Consider the following 21,847-nt stretch of genomic DNA (forward strand, 5'->3'; position numbering starts at 1 on the left):
GTGTGGTGTTTGCTGCCTCCTGGAAACACAGCTAAGGGCACTTTCATGCTTATTCTGCACCGAAACCACTGCATCAAATGTTTTATGCTACCAGAAGTTCCAAACACCCATCAGAAACAAGAGCTTTGCGTATTTTGAATTGCCTGGCCTCAGCAAGCTCTCTCCAGCCCTTTTTGCACACCATTGTAAATGGATTATTTTCCCCAGGTAGGGCCAGGGAGACCCAAAGCAGAGCAAGTAATGAGTTTACCAAAACCCTTATGCCAGTTACACTTCAAATGCTGCCCTAAATACACTACCTGCTAACAGTAATTAAATAAGCAACAACGTTGTGCTCTCAGGGATTTTTCATTGAAGGACTGGAAAGCACTTTTGTCATGCAATGATGTAAGCGCAGCTTTGCTCTTTCCTCTTGGTGAGGATAGGGAGGCAGCACTCCATTTCCAGAGGAGCACTCCACAGGGGAACAAGCACTCTTGTTTTTTCCTTTATAGCTTAGATGCATAGAGGAACACGAAGTGTGATGTGAACATCTGGCTTAGCGAGCACACACAGGAGTGCTGCAATAAGAGGAGGAAGAGCGTTAGAAATAATCGTATCAAAGAACGAGCCAGTCCTATGAGCCTTTTGCAAGAGAGCGAGCTAAAGATTACCCCTGAAACACCAGCCTGCTGTAGGGAAGAAAGCAGGGCAGCAGAAGGGTAACTCAGTCAGCAACGCTGATTATAAGGGAAAATAAATCATCATTCCTATTGCATTTCATAAGATTTCCCTAGTGAAAGCACCTCTTCAGGCTGGTAGGAACAGCGGGGCTCAGGAGGAGGAGACCACCTCTTAGTGCCTTGATGAACTTCATCCTGCACAGCAAGCCCTGCAACAGAAATACACTCACCTGGGCCAGCAAGCGAGGAGCTGATGAGCAGGAGTGCTGTTTGCTTCATCACATATTCAGCAGGGTCATCTCTCCTCGATTGTTATTCCGAGGACTCGGCCCTTCAACTATTTGCTATTTATGCACATTGTTCATCCCAGCCCGCCTCGCACTTGTAAGCATTCACAAGCCTGCAGATAAGACTTGCTCTATTCATAAATAGCAGGGCTCAAACAGAGAAAGATCCCAGCATTAGTCAGAGCTATTGAGAGAAGGGAAATTAGATGGAAGGTACAGAGAGAAAGCCTGAGCATGAGTGCTACATATTTAAATGACATTGACATTTCTTCAAAGCCTCACTGGGTTCTTTATGGCTGGGGAAGGGGGGGGGGGGGATGTCTTTGGTTGATTATTTAAGGCTACAGTTGCAAAGGTAAAATTCTTACCAAAAATGATCAAGCAGCTGTTATTGGCACAGTGGGAGAGGAAAAGGGTAGGGAGAGGCTGAATACCGTATAATTAATACCCAAGATTACTGTGGAACAAGAAAAGCATGACTAAAAGGAGCAGAAAAGTCAAACTTGAAAAAGAACCCCACACAACAAGACCCCAGGCACCCAACCCATGGAGTTGAGATATTAAACATATCGTCACAAGAGACAGATTGCCCAGAACAAAGGGCACAGAGCTGAGGAGGGTCCCGTGCAGTGTGCTCACACCAAGGAGCAATGCCCAGTTCACTCTGTACTCCTGTGCGCTCAAAGAGAAGGGGTGGAAGACACACAGCTTCTGCTAATAAATCCCATTATTAAGAGAACTTATCACAGCAAAAAAGCTCTACCCACTGGAAAGCACACTTAGTGAGCACAGCAACTAATAAATACCAAGACAACTCAAGACATTTATGTTGTTCTATCTTTATTCCTTACCTCAACAGATAAGCTATAAACCGGTAGGTTTATTCTTAAGACCCCCCCGCCCCAAGTGGCAGATAGCACTACTGCTTCATTGCTGTTTCAAGGATTCTCCCCCACTCACAGGCTAAGAATTAACTTGCCACTTTAAGCCCCAAACCTGTGAAAACACACCCGAACAGACAGCTTTCCTGTACGTGAGGCTACAAACGTAGGTAGGGAGCACGATCCTATTCTGTGCTGCTTAAGGAGAAGAAAAACAAGAGTGAAAACCAAACACCAAACCTTTAGAGAAATCTCTTCTTGCTCCACCAACCACTTGGACTGAAACCAGCTTCTCAAAACCAGGCTTTGTCAGTCCTTCTTTTACATGAAGCAAACAGATCCACCTGCAGCGCTGCGCTGCACCACAGCCACTTTTCATCCCACAGTGCCCACTCTCAATTTCCTCCTTTGCTGTACAGGGACAAGATAACCTCTCCCGAGGCGAAAAACTGCACAGAACAGTTACAGGTTGAAGAACATGCAGGAACAGCAAACTAAACCCAGCATTTCTGACATTGCTGCGCTGGTGAGTCATCAATTAATGCCTGTTTGTCAGCTCCTGTAACAGCCAAGACCTTCAAACGCAGCTGAGGCCAGCAGACCTTCGACAGAGATGAAGCCAGGCTTGCACCAGGATGCCCAGAGCCAGAAATGCCTTTTCCCTCCTTTAACTGTTAACCGCCAACAAAAGCAGGAAGGGATCAGAGAGGAACTTCAAGCGACAACATCCTTCCCTCCCGCTTCTCTCCCAACTGCAGACTCCATGATGAGATGCTCAGTACGCAGACCTCAGCAGTGTTATAGCCAAACCCAACCCTGCCAGTCAGTTCTGTCCTGGGGAAACAGCTTTTCCATCACAAAACCCCAGGGTTTATTACGGTCCCTGGTGCAGTTTTACTCCAGATTCATCAAATGTCAACCACTGCTCAGCCAGAAGCCCTTCACTATTGGTCGCAGGTCTAGCAGATACCCAGACCCCAGGTAACAAGAGCAGAATTGCACTGACGTGGAACAACAGAGGTGACACAAACCCCTTGAAGTGGCTCCGGGGATTTGTCTGTGCTTCATTAAGATCCTATTGGCTAGGATGCAGAGGGGAAAACTCAGAGATGTATTTGCATTTAATGGCAGGGACCACACAATAATTTGCAGTCTCTATGCCCAAGTGTCACAAGTATCACCTGTAATGAATACATGCTTTATTGCCCTTATTCTCACTTTCCAGTTTTGCTCTCCTATGGTGACCCACTGTGCCCTTCGTATACTTTCACATTCCCCCCTACCATGAGCTCTGTTGGAACAAAGTCTTGCAGAACAATCAAATCTGTTCCCTGCTGAAGCCACCCAGCTCAGACTCTTTTGTCAGCATTTAACAGTAACCGTCCACAGCTCAGAGCGAGGATAGCTGACAAGACCAAAAAACTCAAGTCAGCAGGGACCAAGAGACAAGTTTCTTATCCCTAAAAACAGCTTCTGCACACCCCCGTTGCCTTGCAAATTTAGAACAGCTAAAAAAGGACCCCCACAAGGGAAGTGGAGCTTGTTCAGTGGCCAACACGGCTCTCTCCAAGTGGGATCAGAGGTAAAGCATTCAAAAGTCACATTAACAAAGCAGCAGCCTTTTGATGCTTAAGTGACTTAATGCTTTCGGAAAACAGGAGCTGGGTACATCATACGCTATCGGAAAACTGGGTTTCTGCTGCTAAAAAGCTTGGGGCTCTAAGAAAATTCAAGTGACACAATAGGTTTTGAGCAATAAAACCTCACACTGAGCAGCTTGAGTTTTCCTTTGCTAATTACCAAAAAGCCAATGTTGGCAAGGAATACGAGATGCTTATCCAATGGAGTCAATAGAAGATTGCTCATTTGTGTGCGTTTTGAAAGGGCAACCCCTTCTGCCTCTCCTCTCTCATTGTTATATTTAAATACATTAATATTTTAATCTTCTAAAAGCACAAGCAATTTCTCTCTTCTTTAAAAATAAATAAGGTGGGCAATGGGATCATTTTGAGGAAGCAGAATCTAGAGGAACATTTTAATGTAGCTACAAACATACTTCAATACCTTTAAAGCATACAGAAGGTCCATCCAAAGTCATAAAGGACGAGCAATTACGGATGACCAAAGCAACACCTTTTAAAAGGAGCACAGTTTAAGGGGATAAACCTGCAACCACCTACTAATCTCTGAGAAGACAGAAGAGCAAGCAGACTTCCATCACTTCAGGGAAATATTTCCTTCCATGTTTTGTAATAAAAAGATAAATGATAATAAATAAGTAATAATGATAAAAATAATAATAACAAAGAGACAGAAGGAGGCAGACAGACATCTGGGTTATGTTCTAAATGTAATTAGAAGCCTGACAACAGGACAGAATAATGTCAAACAAATTACAAGCAATGTGTTTTCATTCACAGGGTGACAAGTCAACAGGCAGTCAGTTAATTTTAAGACTGATTATGTACCAACTCCTTAAATAAAACAAACACACTCACGTACACGTATAAGCAACGGGGAGGCCAAACACACAATTGATTTCCCTTCAGGCTGAGCATCTCAGTTGTATCTGAGAAACAGAGCCTGTATTTTAAGGGGGATGGCTGGTTTGTTTTACAAGCAGCTGCCATTCCTTTCCAGGTGCTCAAGCCAGCATGCCTTATACCCCAGTCTTGGTGCTGAGCATCCTCAATCATCACCAAACACTGGCACAAGCATAATGAAGTGTGTTTATAATGACACTACAGAGTGCAGCTCCCGCTTGCAGTCCATACTGGAACTTCCCCTTCCTGCACAGGAGCTCTTAGGCATCTGGCTTGGGGTGGGTTTGGTCAGGGTAGTGAGATGCAACCTCACAACCAGAACTGTACACCCCTAATGCAGGTAACTGTGAAAGGACAAAAGCCTTCTTTCCACCAAAGTGAGACGGCTCTGCCAAAAAGCTTTTCAGAGTAGACCAAGCCTCAAAGTGTTGCCTACAACAGGGATAAAAGCAGCTACAAAACACTCCACAGTATTCCCCACCCTGAACTTTAAGGTCCCACAGGATGGACCTTAATGAATGTGAAAGGACCTGAAGATGACTGACAGCAATCCCTAGGCAAACTAGAGTGTGTCCTTACAGGCAAGCAGTGGCTCTCCCCACCATGCCCAGGCAATGGGTTTCTCAGCATGGAGCTGCACCCCTGCTCTAAAAGACCCATTCTGCTTCCCACATCAGGACCTTGCTGGGCCCAATTTACACAAAGCTTCAACTTTCCACTTCCAAAGCAATTTAAAAAAGAACTAAAATTATCTTAACCTCCCAAATAGCAGAGGGGGACGACGTGCAGCCTGAGGAGAGAGTGGCTGCAGAGGGCAGCTCTTCCTCTTCCTGCAGCAGTTAAGAACCACCTATTTGTTTGAACGATGGTGGCTTCATGGGAACACCACTGCAGAGCCAAAAAGATGCCAGCTATGATGTAAATAGAGGGGAAAAGCAAACAGACTCGGTGCAAAGCGTTAAGGCAGCAACAGGACATGGTGATGGAGACGCCAGGCTGCAAGGAGAAACAATGCAGCAAGACAGAATGACAGATGAAGAAAGAAAGGTTACAAAAGCAGAACAGACTAGAAAGGCACTTATAGGATAATAAACCTTGCATGTGTTTCTAATTATATCTGTAATACTTAAAGCTGAAAGGATTTTAGAAGGCCCATTTACTTTTCGTCCTCTGTGCCATTTTCCGCCGGCGTCTGCCTCAAATGCCTGAAGACAAATGGTTGGTTTCAGTACTTAACGTGTGTAGCTGGGGTGAAACTCTGAAAGGGGCAGGGATGAAGTGGCTAAAAACCCTGCAGTGGGGCAGGGACAAGCTGGGCAGCCCCCATGTACCTGTCCTCAAACCTACCAGTGGAAATGCAAATCCCGCAGCACCACTGCAGTCACTCCAGGCACCTTCTGGTGAAGGTTTGAATGAACCAGAAAGCCATGGAACAGCACCAGACTGCGAGTTAGACATCAGCTCCAAACCTGTTGAGTAAAGAAATACACTCACACTTTTGGAGGGGCTGTGCTGAAGGCTGGTGAGACCACTTGGAATGATGACAACCCAGCAGAACTGTGTCTGGGCAGGAACAGGCATGGAAAGCAGGGAGTCACTTGTTAAATTTCTCTGGACTCTTCAAGCAGCTCTTCAGAGCTTCATGGTAACCGATAAATACATCGACAAGCTTACAGCTGCGAACAACTTCGTTTAAATTAGATCTCTGAAGCATGAACTGGCCCAAGCGGCTCAAATTTGAAACAAAGTGGAAATAACAGGCAGTAGACCAACCAAATAAAGATACATCAATTCTAATTGTAGAGCTATTCAGAGTGGATTACTCTGGAGAGGAAAAAAGACGTACCCTATCTCTCTGGGAGCAGCAGTGCTTGTCACTCTATGGAGATACAGCACTCCAAGAATTCTAATGGCAGACTTCAAGTCAACCCAAACTTCAGCACACAGAAGCCTGTAACAGTCAGTCAGGACAAACACCACAACTGGAAGCATTTTAAGTTTGGAAATATACAACCATGATGAGAACTGCAGCAGCACTACCAGTGCACTCTGAGGATTAACGTTCCCCTTCCCTTCAGACGGTAACATCTCAGCACTCGCCATGCGCTGCATGATTCAAGAGCCTGGCACGTTTGCTGACACCTGAATCTCTGCTAATACGTGTCTTCTACCCAGAAATAGGGGGAAGGGAAAGGCTTTTGGAAAAGAAAAATGACACCAGAGATGTTGTTATAACAGTTCAGGGTATTTCCAGTAATGCTTCAGATGCTGCAGTGAGAGATCTTACCCAACAGCTTTCAGAAACAAGGCGGTAATATTTATCATCATCACCTTCCCCAGCTCAGTATGCTGAAAGCACACAGAGAACGAAAACCACACAGTCTTGGAATAGTTAAGTGTTTCAGGGTACGTGTGTTTGGTTTGGGAGCTTTTTTGTTGCGTTGTTTAACTACTGATAAGTGAGTCAAAGCAGAAAAGCCCTCTAAGAGCACAGCCTTTGTAAATCACACCAGGCTTTGGTGAGAAGGAGCAAGGAGCAACACGCTTTCACAGAAGGACAAAACTGCTCCAACATATTAAGCAGCCATTCCTGAGATCTCTAAGGCTGAAGAGGCTGAATCCCAGACTCAATATGAACAGCTTGGCCCAACGCTCAGACACCCCACAATGTAAGCCATGAAGTCCCTAAGGCCACCACCCCCCCCAGCCTGGCCGCGCTGGGAGGTTTGGTACATCAAGAATGCATCTACTCTTGGGAAGGGCTCTTTCAGCTTATGTTTTCTTAACCAAAAGCTTACAAGCAAAGGGCCTTGGGGCTTCTAGAAACAGCCAAGGGGCAGAGCCCAAACTGAGGACAAGCAAGAGCCAGCTTGAACCCTGTATGGAAGTGAAGTGGCCAGTGGCAGCCAACAGCAGTGCGATGGGGCCAGAACCAACCAGCCACTTCCTGCAGCTGCCGTAAAAAGCATCAATGCTCCCATGCTGCACCTGCGATTACTTTAAGCAATCAGCCTTAGAAAAACACTAATAATAAGTGAGGCTCTTTCTTCCTTTCTCATAACAGGACAAATTCTACTTAACCTTCCTGTCACTAAAGACATATTCCATTTAAGAAAGCAGCACAGTATCAACTTAGCAACTGAGCAAACAATACCTTCACGTTGCCATGCCTGTTAACCTTTGATTTACAATGATGGTTGTGTCAGTTTTGTGTTTTAAATTAAGATGCTTACATCCTGAAGGGTAACAAAGTTCACTCTATTAAATTAACATCTGGTATAAATAATGTGCTGCCAGAGAGTCAAAAGAACATTTACAAAGCGCTAAAACCAGGTGACTGAGCATCAAACAGTCTTGCTTTGGGAAAAGATTAAAAGGGTAATAAACACCTGAAAACTAACCTCTTTCTTTGCAAACATTTCTGCTATAAGAATACCCAGCTCCAAATCATTTGTTGTGGTTGCTGCCAAGAGAGACCTGAGGAAGATGGTGCATGCTCTTTGCTGTGCTGCTGATGCGGAAAGCTAAGGCTTCCATGGGCAGACAGTTTGTTGACCCCACGTATAGGTTATAACACTCACCCAGCTCCCCAAGCAATCTGCACTAATAAAAGGTTTCCAAGACCAGTCCTTCTCCTTCTGCAGCCCCAGAGGAAGCTTTACACGAGACTCATGGAGACCAATCCTGCCCTCTCTTTCCCCCTTTTTTAAGTTCAGCAATTTCTTATGCTCTGTGGGCAAGGCTAACAGGAGACAACAGCGAGCAGATCATACGGCAGTGGCTTCCCTGCCAATGGGAGCTGTACATGCTCACTGTAAAGGTTGTGTTTCTTTATCCACAGGAACCCATGGAGCTCACAGTTATTACATTCACTTCTACATCATTTTAAAAAGGCAAAGGAAATAAAAGGCAGAAATTATCTTCTAAAACAAGCACTTTTTTTTTGGTGCTAAAAGTCTCTGGTGAAGAAATATAAAACACAACTGCAACAAGAGCTCAGATTGCTGCTTTAGACTCTAATGGCTTCATAACAGTAATTAAGGCTTCTTCCTGACTTCATAACTATGCCGTAACGCATTTATCAAAAGCACATTACCACAATGGACAAATTCACTCTTTCTGCAGTGTTCCGACAGCTCCCTTTGGACACTATCAGAAAATAAAATCTTATGTGGTCCAATTAAAGCAAGCATAACTCCAGATCATTTCTCTGTGGCTGCCTTGTGTTGAATGCACTGCTCTGTCAATGTTTTAAATGGAAAAGTGGGTAAGTGCTTTGGATGCAGTAAAAAACTTCCTTCCCAGAACAGCTCTGCGATGCTGAGTCTTTCTTAAGAGCCACAGGAAGGAAGGAGTGTTATTTGGGAGCTTTGTTTTTATCACAGAAGGAGGAGAGATTTTGACAGCAGAGAGACTATTGTCAAGTGCATTTGGACTCACATCAAGTCTCTGCCTTGTCAAATTGGACTGGGAGTCCTTTCACAGTGGAAGTGCATGAGAAAACATGGCATGCAATGCAGAGCCGTTTCTCCACTTCAGTGCAAAGCAGGAGGGAATTACAGAGCTCTCTCCCTCCCATCCAATTGCCTACAACAGGCTGCAACAAGCACAGCCCAGCAGCGCTCCGCAGGGACGCGTTCGCAGATGAGCATCTTCCCACTGGTCCCTCTCCCACACAAACCCCACTACTTGATTGGGAATACAAATTGCTGCTGCCAGCTGAGCTCCAGGAGAAGCGGCACATGTGTGAAGCTCACACTGTGTAATGACTCTACCAGAAGTGCAAATGCAAGTGGGTGAGTATTGGCATGAACGCTGCGGAGCGTAGCTAAAATTAGGGCCAGCAATATGGAGAGCCCATAATATCCTCCGCACCTGGGTAGCTCGGTGCACTCCAGCCCAAACATGCTTTTACTGGAAGAACAGTGAAAAGGGGAAGATGCAAAATACACATGACCTTCCTCACTGTTTGTTCCACCAAGAGAGGTTTTGCATTAGCCATCCTGCAGCAGCAGCTCTGAAGGTCTTAGGGTGGAGATAACTTGGAACACATCATCATTTCTTGAGCACATGGAAGCTTATTTTAAACCAAATAGGTTCTCTGCTCTAACAGTGATCATCAGTCTTGGCCATATTCTGCTTTTGCTATGCACTTCTCCCTCCTATCTTTGAACCACTACCATGGGGAAAAGTTGGCAGTTTAAGTACAGAATTATTAGTATTTGATCAGTATTCAAGCCAGGAGTAGCACTTCACATAAAGGATGCAGAGTGCTCAGCATCCCTTACCAGTGAGCCTGTGTTGTTTACTCCTTGTATGGAAGGTTTTACGCTGACAGGTTCTGACTGCTCCTTAGTACAAGGAGAGCTGTGGGCAACAACCTGATCAGGACTCTTTACAGCAGAGTTCTCCCCCCACCAGGTTCAGTTTTCTTTCCAAAATCACAGCATTTCTCTAATGGCATCTAACAGAGAGACAGGCAAAGCACCAGGCAGCATTCAAAGGAGCTCTTGGGGTTTTTGTGTCTGGGTTGCAGGGGGTGAGGAGGAAGAGATGTTGAGAAACCTTCCAGAAACCCTGGGGATGAAAGGAGAGCCCTAGAATTGGTTACAATAAATGAAAAGCATAATTCAAATGCTGACATGTACTTCACAAAGCTGTTGTTCAAACTACATGAGAAGGAGCTGCACCAACCTCCATTTAAAGAAGAAAAAAGGAGAAGGGGAGAAAAAAGCTTAGGTACAGTATTATCCAAGAGCTGCTCCTGAGGCCCCTATCCAGAAACAGACTACCAAGCCCTCATTCAATAAGGAAATGCTACAACAAAATTACCCCCTGGGTGCTAATGGGCTCTTAGTTATAAACAACCTCTTTAAATAGGGGGGGGGGGGGAAGAGTGCATTATAAAGGAATTTGCCACATGTTTCCTTCAATAAATCCTTCCTCCATTCAGTGCTTCCCAACGGGAGCTGGGCTGCCAACTATTATCACCAGCAATTCTCTCCCATCAGGGAAAAAGTAAAATAAAGAATTTGGACCATAAAAATCTCTCTTTCATCATAGAAGAAAGTTACTGTGAGCCTTCATGTGCCTGGCTGAGATCTGTGCACACTGATGGTCCTCTCTCCATCAATTGCCTGCAGAGGGAGAAAGGAACAAATACTGACCATGTAATGGGTACCCAGAGACTCGAGGGAATCACACTCATTCAGTGTTATTTATAGGATCAAGTATTTTATTTATTTGATTTTATTTATACCAAAAAGAATAGGTCCAAAAGCTCCTGGCAAAAGCATCCCATTAGGGCAGCTGGGTAAGCTGCCATCATGCGGTGCCAGGTATTCCCCTTCTGAAACACCTACTCTTGGCATATGCCAGAAAAAAGGAAAGGAAAAAGAAGAAAAATTCCCTGCTAATTTCCAGAGCTCCTGACAGTTCCTACCTGCTTGGTTTGTCCTCTGCCAGCTCCATGTCACTGCCAGCTCTGTATTTCTTGCCCAGTGCCCTACTCCAAAGCCTGTCTCACTCCGGGGCAGCCAACTTGCTTTCTAGTTGGGTCAGAGCAAAGGGACTGGCTGCAGAACCCCAGGAAGAGCTACCAGTGGCACTGTGCAAGGAGTGCACCCAACAGGCTCCTACCCAGAGCTCAGTGCTACTGCAAACAGCCTCGATTTCCAGCCTTTGCCTGCCCAGCACGCAGGCCCGAGACAAGAGAGGATGTGCCAGCTCCCCCCAGGACTGCTCACACGTTCCAAGTGCAGGTGGTGACAGAGCAGGACCACATGCCACAGACCGTGGCACTGCATTTGCAGCAGGGCAAGCACACAGCAGCATGCAAAGCCTCCCAGCTGTAAGAGCCCACAGCCAGAACTGCTCACAGTGAGGAGCCCGAGGGAGCAGGCACTGCCCAAACCACTGTTCCCCCTTTGCAGGGCTCTTGCACCGCATTCCTGAACAGGGAACACCAGGAGGTCAAACTGATCTGCAGAGAAGCGGCTTGGACTAAGCTGGACTGGTCAAAACAACCTCCACAGGGCTGGGCAAAGAGCTGCTAAGGCAGGGAGCAGGACTCATTATCCTTAAGGAAAGCCCAGCCAGAGAGAGGAGATGCTTTTGTCCTCCAAATGCATAAGCTTATTCCTCATAAAAAGTTTACATAAACTAAAGGAACTAACACTAATAAAGTTTTATCACTTCCTATACCCCATCCTCAAGGGATGTCCCAGTAAAGCTCTGCAGGCAGCCGCAGCAGGAGCCTGGGATTGTACTGCGTCCCATCTGAAGGGGGGAAAAATCCCTGCTGGCAATCTAAAGCATCACGCAGATACTCAGGACATATCCAGCTCCGAGTCAGGAAAAGTCATCCCTGCCTGTAAGCTGCTCACACCCTTAAGCTCTCCAGAGAAGTTTTACAGCTTGCAAAACCCTCATGATTCATTTGGAAAGAAACCACAGCCTGTGCTGCAGCCACTCCAGTGTAAGGATTCCCATGGAAGAAAGGATGCCTGTGTAGACCGGACTTTGAGGGGGTATGTAAAGAGCACTTACATGTTTTAGGGCTCAGCTACAACACAAAAGAGGAGCAAATAGAAGGGTTTCTGCCCTACAAGACACTTTACGCAGAGGAAAAACACCCTGCTTTATTTATACAGAGGTTTTCTTTTCAGCGTGCACCACTTAGCTGGCCATTATCAACCCAAAACCAACAGGGCACAGGAGACTAATGAACAGCATGAGCAGGAAATACAAAGATGCGGCGCAAGATTTAAAAGGCAAATGGTTCAGGCAGTCTTGTATTTTACCGAAGGTCATTCACTGTGTCTTTATACTTCATTTATCAAATTATATCTGAATTGGTGCAGCCATCCTGATTTGAGAAATCATCACGCATCTTTTCCCTTCAAAAGGGGAAATAAATACTTCATCTGTAAAGCATTCTGCATCAGAGGATCTCGAGTCCTCCCCTGGCACTTTGCCTCACAAAACCACCCAGGCAGATAGCTGCTTACCCTACAGATGGCCTTCAGAGGTGCACAGAAGTGAAGTGTTTTGCCCATAATGGCTTGGGCAGTCCCACAGCCAGATCTCAGCTCTACACCTCCTCCCCCGAGATGCACCTGAGCCAACTGCTACCCTTAACGAGTGGGATTTTATAGCCTGTTTTTCTAGTGCTTTCCTTGTCACCATAAACAGCCCCGTGTTTGTTCACAAGTTGTTCCATTAAAAACAAATACGCTGCCACTCCATGGCACTGGAATTTGCTGCGGAAAACCATCAAGAGAACAACACTGCCTTGCCAGCCACCTGCACCACCTCCCCCTTTAACTCAAACCCAGAGGCATGTTACAATTGCATTATTTCAATGAAATAGAATTATTTCCCCCTGTTCCAAGACATAAAACAACCACGTTATTATGGCCATAGCCACCGCGATTTAATAATTAAAACAAAAGACACGCACACAGTGATAGGAACATAGTAAGTAGCACAGCACTTCATTACAGCTGGCACCGGTATTTATGATCCTTGGAACCAAAGATGGGCTTGAAAATTACATGCCCAAATGCGTCACTTCGAAATTACAACTTAATCAGTCAATATTTGACACAGAGCTTTAAAAAACACTGATCATCTTTTGCTTTTTTCCAGGGTGAAGAAAAGCTCTGAGAGATAATAAATCATTTATCGTATCAGTGGAAACAGCTTATGAAGCAGGATTTGCAATGCAAAACGTGAATCATGAAGCATCACCTTCACCCCTCCTCATGCAGCGCTGTTGAACACTGTCTCTCCAACTCACCCACTGCCTCCTACAGCAGGTCAGTGACAGGGACAGTCGCCCATTTCTCCATCACCAGGCTGTAGGAAAGGCTTCACGGTGCTCTCCGAGCTATGTAAGGAATGAGCCGATATGCAAGGCAGCCACCCAGGAGCTGCAAGTGCTTTGAAAGCTCCAGACCACGCTGTACGGGGAAGTTAATCTAGTAAAAATGCTTTGGACACGTAGCCACAGCCCAAGTCGAGCTCCTCGCCAAGACTGACGACAATGTGTTATTAACTCAAGTTTAATTATATCCACACACATACATTTCTAGCTGAGGCACACAACCACGTCTCTCTAGATTTGTTTGTTCTTCTAGTGGTCCCATTAAGGAATTAGTTTTGTGTTCACTTTCATAGCCCAGACCACGCATTTATCTGCTATTAAATTTGCTCCTGTTTTGTTTCCATAGGAATTTTACTGGTTCCATATTAATTAATTTATGGCAGAAACAGACAACACTTCACAAAGGACCCTCTAATCAGCGGCTAATAAGGGCGGCTGCAGCACTGCATTTATCTAACACCGGTAAGATTATTTCGAGGCGAAGCACAGTTTCAAAGAGCAAGCTATTGCTTCCCCACCGATCGAGTGTGAACATTAAGTACATCTTAATCTTACATTTGCAACGCTTTACGTGAGGTGACATCAACTTCCAACAAGGATCATTCCCTTTGGAAAGAAGAATATGGCTATTTGCAATATAGACAATGTATTTTTCCTCTCAGAGGTTATTTTGCAGGAAGAATGAGTCAGCAGCAGACACCCAGCCAGGTCTCTACAGCCAACCAACAACTACATAAGCTTCAGGGGGGAAACCTCCCCACTCTCCAAGACCCAAGTATTAGACAGTCACGTTGAAAGGCTGCCCACTCTCCCCAAACAACCCAGTAACCTGACTGCCACAGCAGCAAGGCAAGCAGCCCTGAATATCTTAGCTCTTCCCACACTCTTCAAGTGCATCAACCATATGTGCAAGTGAAGAGCACGCTCTCCATTCTAATGGAAGAGGCAAAATTCAATTCATGACACCAACCTTTAAAGTCAGCAGAGACTGCAGAAATGGCTCAGTCGGGAAAGTCTTCTTTCTGAAAGCTTCCGTGCACTATAATAAAGCAACTATTGCAAGCGTTTATTTATTAATACAGAAAGATTTATTTATGAGAGATCTGCAATCAGCTTAACCTCTGAAAGCACAGCTTGATGTAGCTTAGCCCCTCGCCAGAGTTTCTCATCTGTTTTTACGTCAGGAAGCAGCATCCATTAGCCCAGGGGTTAGTGGAGAATAGCCCAGGCGACACCTCAGCACTCACCCAGACCCCAGGCTGTCAAAACCCAGCCCCACTTCAATATGCAAAAGGGAAAGAGGCAGATCTGCAGGCAAGGAAAGCTGGTAAGAGGCACAGTTCGGGGTGTGTATGGTGGCATTCCTGACAGGAGCTGGGGGATTGACACTTTCCTTTAAACCAGCATGGCATGCAGAGTTACAAAGGGCTGTTATTGTGAGGCAAGTTACCCAAATCCTGCTTTTCTATGAGAGGAAGACCAATCTCTGGTGGCTGCAGCACATCAACAGGTCTCTGCTGGGCAGAGCATCTCCCAGAGCTACCAGCAACAGGAGATTTGGCAACAGCAGAGCCACCTGATGTAGAGCAACTACACTACAAGGTTAGAATATTTATTCATAACAAGGCTAGCTTATATTTAAAAGCAATACAACGTCACAGGCAGCTATTTAAATTTGCAAGCAGCAGCTATTAAGACAACACTAAGAAGAGGGGAGGGGAAGCTTTCCCAGTGGATTTGCTACATTCTTTCATCATGATTTCACAAAACCCGAGGAGTCAATAAAAGCATATTTTAGGTCTTCAAGGAAGCAGATGAAGAATACTGCCTCGACTCTCCCCGTTACAAGAAGACAAACCCAAATGAAAGTGTTGCACAGCTCCCAAGTATCAGGATCCCAGCCCTCTTCATCTTGTCCTTCATCGCTAGCCGTGGTGACAACAGTAAGACTAAATACAGCTGTCCATGGAGTATACCCCAAAAACATGAGCCTCACCAACACAGAACAACAGCAGACTGAAAAGCTAGGGCAGTTTTGCCACCAGCAGTAGTTGGGATCATGCACCTGCTTCCTGCTGACCCACCTTATGAACTTCCTGCCATCCTGTCCAGGGAATACGCCTTTGTCCTAGAGCACAACCTGCAGAAAACATCCTTTGGCTGCTGTGTGCTCATGTGGCCACAAAAGAGACAAGAGCACTCACAGAACCCTTGAGAGGAGGATACCTGTGGGGCAGGAACCTCCTTGGGGTGCTGGGGAGCACTTCGACCACTCAAACAGGAGCATCTCAGCCCGCACCCTCCCCTTCCATTTCACGTGCCAATACAGCTCCTGATTTAATACAGTTTCTCGCCAATACAGCTCCTGATTAAAGCTTTGCACTGACATCTGAAGACTCAAAGCCAAATAAAAAGAAAGCCCTACAGTTCTCAGTCTGATTCATGCTTCTTTAATGCCTGGAGTTCCTATCATGTGGAAAGCATCTTTTGCAGGATACTACTTTGACCGCTGCTGTTCATAAATGTAAAAAAGACTCGCTAATGCTCTGCTAAACTTCTCACAGAAGTATTTATATCGGCACCCCTCTATTTTTTTCCAACAATAATCTAATTCATGGGCCTCTTATCTTAGCTATGGAACAGCATGTTAAATCCAAGATCACAGCTCATTTAGATAAATGGAATTGGGCACATCCAGCGAGTCATTCCTGCTGTGACATTTCTACTATTGACAGAGTTATTTCCAGGCCCAGCGTGGGCAGGGAACTGGGAGGACTCGGAGACTTCAGCACAGGCACTGCCCCTTGCTGAGGATGCACAGAGCAGCCAAATTCTCAAAAGGGACTCTACCTGGGCCTTGTCACATATTAATAAGCATTCTGGCAGCATTTCCCAGAAATAACCTTCAAGAGATACTTCGAAACATAATCCATCAAAATAAACCTCAAAAAAAGGAAAACCAGGAAAACTTTTCTTGGTAGGTTGCGTTCTAGCTACACAGAGAAGCATTAGGAGACAAACTAGTCGCTGGTCAAGAGGACGCCTCAAATTAACTTCAAGGTTATTTGCTTAGTTCTTTCATAAGCACAAACAGAGCTGTCAGAAAGCTTCCCTTTCTTAATTCCTTGTTACTCTCTACAAGCTCTTGAGAATACAACTGAAACTTATGGGCCTCTCTAGGATTTAAGAGCACCCAGTGGAACCTAAGCACTTCGTAGGCGATGAGCTGAAGTGAGCCTATTACTGTAGAGCTTAACAGTTAAATCATCCAGAATAGATTAAAACTTCCAATCACATAAATTGAAAGTTCTCCTTCAGTACTGAAGAGGTCCCATTTTCTCCAGGGCTCCATCCCCACATTCCTTTCTAATCTGAATAAATACAGTATTTGCATCCCCCCCCCCCCCCCCCCCCCTTTTGGTTTTTCTTACTTATTTTTAATAAACACAACCACTGGGATGATGCAGAAACAGCAAAGTATTATCTTTAGATACTCCTGATCTGCATATTGATTTCAACTCGTGATTCTTCACAAACAAACCGGATACACAAGAGAGTCTGTCAATACATCCGCTGGGGCATCCTCCCCTGCTCCCGGCCAGCGAGCCCATGCACAGCGATCAGCACAGACTTGGCCTGCAGAACATCCTGCCTCAGTGAGGAGTGGTACTTTTTGGACAGTTTCCACTTGAAGCTGTGAAGCTGAGATGCAACCAGAAGTGGTCACAACCAGGCAGCTGCACCCGTCACAACACTTTCAGCGCTAGGCCTGAGGCGAGGTTATCTCGCTGATAACCCACAGCCACCCTGGGGACATCTGTGCAATGTGCACAGCCACACATGCATGTTCCAAAGGACATAAACCAAGACTTGGCTGTAGCACGTAATTCCCCAGCACTGCCTCAGAGCGCTGTGTAAGCCATGCTCCACTCAGCCTGCAGAAAGCAAGCTGCCCTTCATTTAGAGGGATGTATGTGCTTTGTGTAAGTGCATGTGTAACAGCGTGCTACTGCCCATTGACAAGTGTATGTCTTCCTGAAAAATCATATTTTATCCAAAAGAAACGCTTCTGATTGTTAAGACAAGAATCTCTATACCATATACCCCAGAATTTAATCATTCCCACACTCTACTAACACCCATCGTAGCATATTGATGTGCTACATAGCCTGCCTCTGGAAAATTAACTGCTTGGATCAGTCAAAAAGGTATACAATTTAAGATCCTTTTACTCAGGCAGAATCCACTCTTCAACCCTTCCCTCCAACAATAAAGCATTTACTGGATCTGTCATAACTATTCAACGCATGCTGCTCATCAGTCTGGTTGGAGAGGGACAGTGAGGGTTCCACCTTTAGTCCTATAGGTCCTATAGGAAAGAATCTCAGAGCAGGGTAGTTTCATCAGATAAGGGTGTACTCTATGCAATAAAAAGAAGCTAACATCACCCTTATCTGCGTTACATCAAATACCTCTTGCTTCCAAAAGCCCTTAAGGCTGCAGAGCTTTCAGTTACCTTTCCTCCCTCTATTTCCACTGGCATTAATGCTCTTCCTCAGAAGTCTGCTGCCAGCCCCTGCACGGTCTCTCTGGATATCACAAAGTCTCGGCTTTGCTGACTTTTTCCACTGTTAGAAGGACGTTTATCAGGCTAAGCCCAGATTTCTCACCAGCAGAGTTTTGGATGACTAATCAAAAGACTGAATATATTTTACAGATCTAATTCTCCCTTCACTATTTATACTAGTGAATGTCACTTTGACACTATCCTGGCTTCCACCTGCAAGAAACTTTCCAACTTCAATTGCCTTAAAACGAACACGCTCTCATGAGCAGACAACAGTGCTATTTGCTCCATCCTTCCTTCTCCCAAGTTAGCTTCAGCTGTCACCAAAAACACAGTAAGCATTTTCCTTCTGAAGAACTATGTGTTCTTGCAGTTATATTCAGTGGACCAGAAGAGTCTGGCATTGGAAAAAGAACTACCCGATTTCTTGGACTCACTGCAAGTTATTACCACCAAGAACTCAGTTAAATTAAAGATGCTGTAGGCAATGAGTATTGGCTGTACAAATGGTGATCAAGCATTTACCCACCACACATAGAGCTTTGGGGCTTTGCTCTTTAAAGGTGTTTCTTCCTGCAGTTATAAATAACCACGAGCAAGATGCTTTGTGAGTTAGCATAAAGGTTTTCAGAACTGCCATCCACGAATCACCACCACTATATTAGTAAATGGAAAGTCAACAGCTCTTGAGAACCTTTCACATTCGTCTCCGTTTTCACCTTGTTCAGATCTGAAAATACATTTCAGCTTAATTCAGGCTCAGTCAAGGTCAAATCTTCTATTTTCACCATGATTTCCACTGCCTTCTTTCACCTATATTCCCTGTAACTTCTATTTCTATGCCACGTTATAAAAAGGGCAATATGGCCTGCAAAAGCAGCTCCACCTTAGACCTACTTTGAGATACTGAACCCAGGAGTGCCCCTTTTATGTGAGGGAAGAGAGAGCTGCCGTGTTCAGATGGCTAATCCTTGTATGACAATACTTTGACATTGCAGAGAACACTACCTCTAGGGAGCAGCTAGAGAAAAGCACAAAGAGACAAAACAGAGACAGTCTTCCTAAAAATGTGCCCAAGGCAACAGAACATTTCTACCACGATTCCCATCTTTTGGCTCTCAGTGCTCAGACAGAGAAAACATCTCAAACAACCTCCAAGCAAGCCAGGTCTCCATCCAGACCTGCCTTTAAGTGGCCTTCTCTCACTTCATTAGTTGCCCCTTTCCATCCCACCATTGAGGGATGGTAAAAGCAGGTCCACAAGCACAAGCCTTGTGGTCTCCCCTCCAGGAAGGGTGAAATTCCCATTTCACAGGAAGGGCACCAATGGGAATCTTACTGAATGTCACAGTGAATTGCACAGCATCTGCTCTCTGCTACGCTCAGGACAACCTTCTCAATAGAGCTTTTCCAGGAGGGGTTGCTCATCAGGTCTTATTTTTAAAGAATCTGGGCCAAGTCATCCCTGCTGTAGCTTTAATGACGTCAATGAGCTACAGCAGGGGTGAAATTGGGCCATTATTTTTTATGTCCATATGTCATGTACCCATTAAAGGGAAAAAATGCAAAAGAAGATCAAGGAAGAAAAGAAAAGTTATTGAATCGAAGACTATCCTGTGCAGAGATTAACATCTAGATGTGGAATGTTACTCTCTTGTTCCTGCTGTACACTTATAAACATAACAGTTTCTGGAAAAAGAAATACTTCTGCAGTGTCAAAGTACAATGAGAGTTCTGCAGTGACAAATTATACCTACTTTTTGTATCCCGTTTTGGTGAAAAATAACCAAGAAATCTTCACCAGGAAAAGGCCTCTTCAAAACTCAGAAGTAAGGGACAGAGTTGCCAGCACCTCCTAGTTTCTCCACTGTAAACCACAATTAATCATACTCTGCATATCACCACCCAGTAGTAAAGCCCAAGGGAAGCCCAATGGACCTGTTCCGAGCTCATTTCTTAGTAAATCCAAACCATGATTATACAAATATCAAAGTATGAAATCTAAGTTTAAACCTAAGCAGTGTTTGCTGTCAACAGTCAAAGCCTCAAACGCCAACACGGAAAGGGACGTAGCTGAGACCAGACCTGCCAGATGCAGGACACCAGCTGTGAACAGCAGCAGTAAAAGCCACCACAACACGCTGGGATCCTGTGCTGACTTTCAGAACCCTATCACTTACCTTGAGTGCCCCAGGTCATGAGGTGCTGCCCTGGGCTGCAGGCAGTGACTACAGCCAAACCACAAGATACATCACAGCCACTGACACCTACAGCCAGGATATCTCAACTCCATCCTTAAAAGCCCACTTAACTGAGATTTAAGCATCTGAGTAACTGTATTGCACGAACATAGGTAAAACTACTCACCAATATGCTTGTAGAGTCACACCAATATGCCTTTGAAGCTAGCCAGCAGATTTCTCAGAGTGGTCCAGGAACAGCATCAGATGACAGGAGTTTGCTGTTCAGGGCCTCTCCTGTGTACGTAACTTTGATTTCAAAGCTTAATGGAAGAGTCCTTTGAAATCTTCAACTCCAATTCTCCAAGTCTCAGCTTTAGTCAAAGACTGAGTCTTCTTGGAAGGGCTTTTTAACAATGGTTTTCCCTTTGCATTAATGGGTTCCGTTTCCCACAACAAACCAGACCAGTTTGGGTTTGTTACCTTATTTTTATTTCTCTCCTCCCTCCCCCCCATTCCAGCACTGGAATCAAAATAACTTGAGATGGAAAACGTGTGACCTCCCGAGCCTTTATTTACAGTATCACAACCCACAAGGGAAGGATCTGTCCAAGCTTTCCAGCTGGAATGGGAACAGCAGGGACAAAACGTGCCCTCGTTTCTGCAGCCGTGATATTTAACACATCACAGAGGAGAAGGAATGGGGAGGAGGTAGGAGAGGTACAAGCAAGTAACGATGCCATGGAAATATCAGCTATGCAGGTAGGCTCATGTGATTAGGTCTTTTCTCCCGAGAAATAAACAGAGGTACATACAAATGTAATTGCAAAACCAGCCTGACACATATTTAACGGGGTTACTTCTTGACTTTTACATTATACAAGACTGTAAAATAGAGAAGCCTTCTGGACTTTCACCTGAATTCGTATTAGTGCTGTAATGATCTCTCTTCACGCCACCATCCCCCAGATTACAACAGACTGTCAAAAACAAGCAGCCAGAAGCAGTGGAATCTTCCTCAGACATTTCAACAGCACAGAGGAACACAAATGAGCAAGGTTTAGATCTATAGAAAGCTACTTGCAGCAGGAAACTGTCAGTTAGTTTGTGGTTACAACCACACCAGTGTCACAGCTCTTTCCTCCCAGTTAAATATATATGACCAAACAGTTCCTTGTGTCTAGTGTTTCTATGGTATAAGGAGGAAAACAACAGGAAGAAAAACCTGCCCATACTTCCACTAGAAATTCCATAGCGCCAAGCTATACAGGAGACTCTCTCTTTTGGAAGGGGATCCTTCTGTACCTTTCCAAACACTTATGCCCCAGACTGTCAGGTCTAACTCAGTTTACCTGTAACTATCTCCTACCTTTACAAGACCCCATTTCCCCTCCCTTATCTATTAGCAGCTTCCCCTTCTCCCTGCCTGCCACTGTCACAAGTGCCACACTAACCCACAACCTTTACCCATCAAGATAGGGGAAAGCCACAATTCTACTGCTGCATTATGCTACCAAACAGGGTTCCTCTCCTTGCCAGTACAAATGCAGCCATCACCCAGCTCTCTAGAGTTATCAACCTGATGTAACTCACTGTAAAGTGTTTTGCAATATAGCTTCCGAAGGAGCCAACATCAGGATAGATTCCTCTGCATTCAGTCTGTTTCCATAGATTTACCCACACAAGGGGTGCAATTCTCACATCATGTCACAGCAAGTCGCCTTGTAAGCACAGGACACAGAAAATTTACACAGCCCCAATTTGTGTCCATATAAAAGGACACAGGGCTCTGGAAGGGCAAAAGCTTGTCACATTACACAGCCAGGGGTGGAATCACAGC

The 21,847-nt window shown here is 45.1% G+C and overlaps 1 protein-coding gene across 14 annotated transcripts in view; it reads right to left on the reverse strand.

Annotated features, from left to right (window-relative positions):
* PITPNM2 (phosphatidylinositol transfer protein membrane associated 2) overlaps positions 1-21,847 on the reverse strand; it is a 133,403-nt gene that overhangs the window by 92,335 nt on the left and 19,221 nt on the right. Inside the window, exon 1 of one of the 14 annotated variants that reach the window (XM_062632094.1) lies at positions 6,220-6,236. The exons of 12 other annotated variants lie outside the window; for them this stretch is intronic. The gene's annotated coding sequence lies outside the window, so the exon portion shown is untranslated. Of the gene's footprint in view, positions 1-892; positions 911-6,219; positions 6,237-21,847 lie in introns of those variants that run through there. One more of the 14 variants, XM_062632093.1, reaches the window with a different exon arrangement.

The sequence above is a fragment of the Pezoporus occidentalis genome, unplaced genomic scaffold (genome assembly GCF_034315485.1).
Source record: "Pezoporus occidentalis ecotype Australia unplaced genomic scaffold, CSIRO_AGI_Poc_V1 ctg381, whole genome shotgun sequence".
Classification (NCBI taxonomy): domain Eukaryota; kingdom Metazoa; phylum Chordata; class Aves; order Psittaciformes; family Psittacidae; genus Pezoporus; species Pezoporus occidentalis.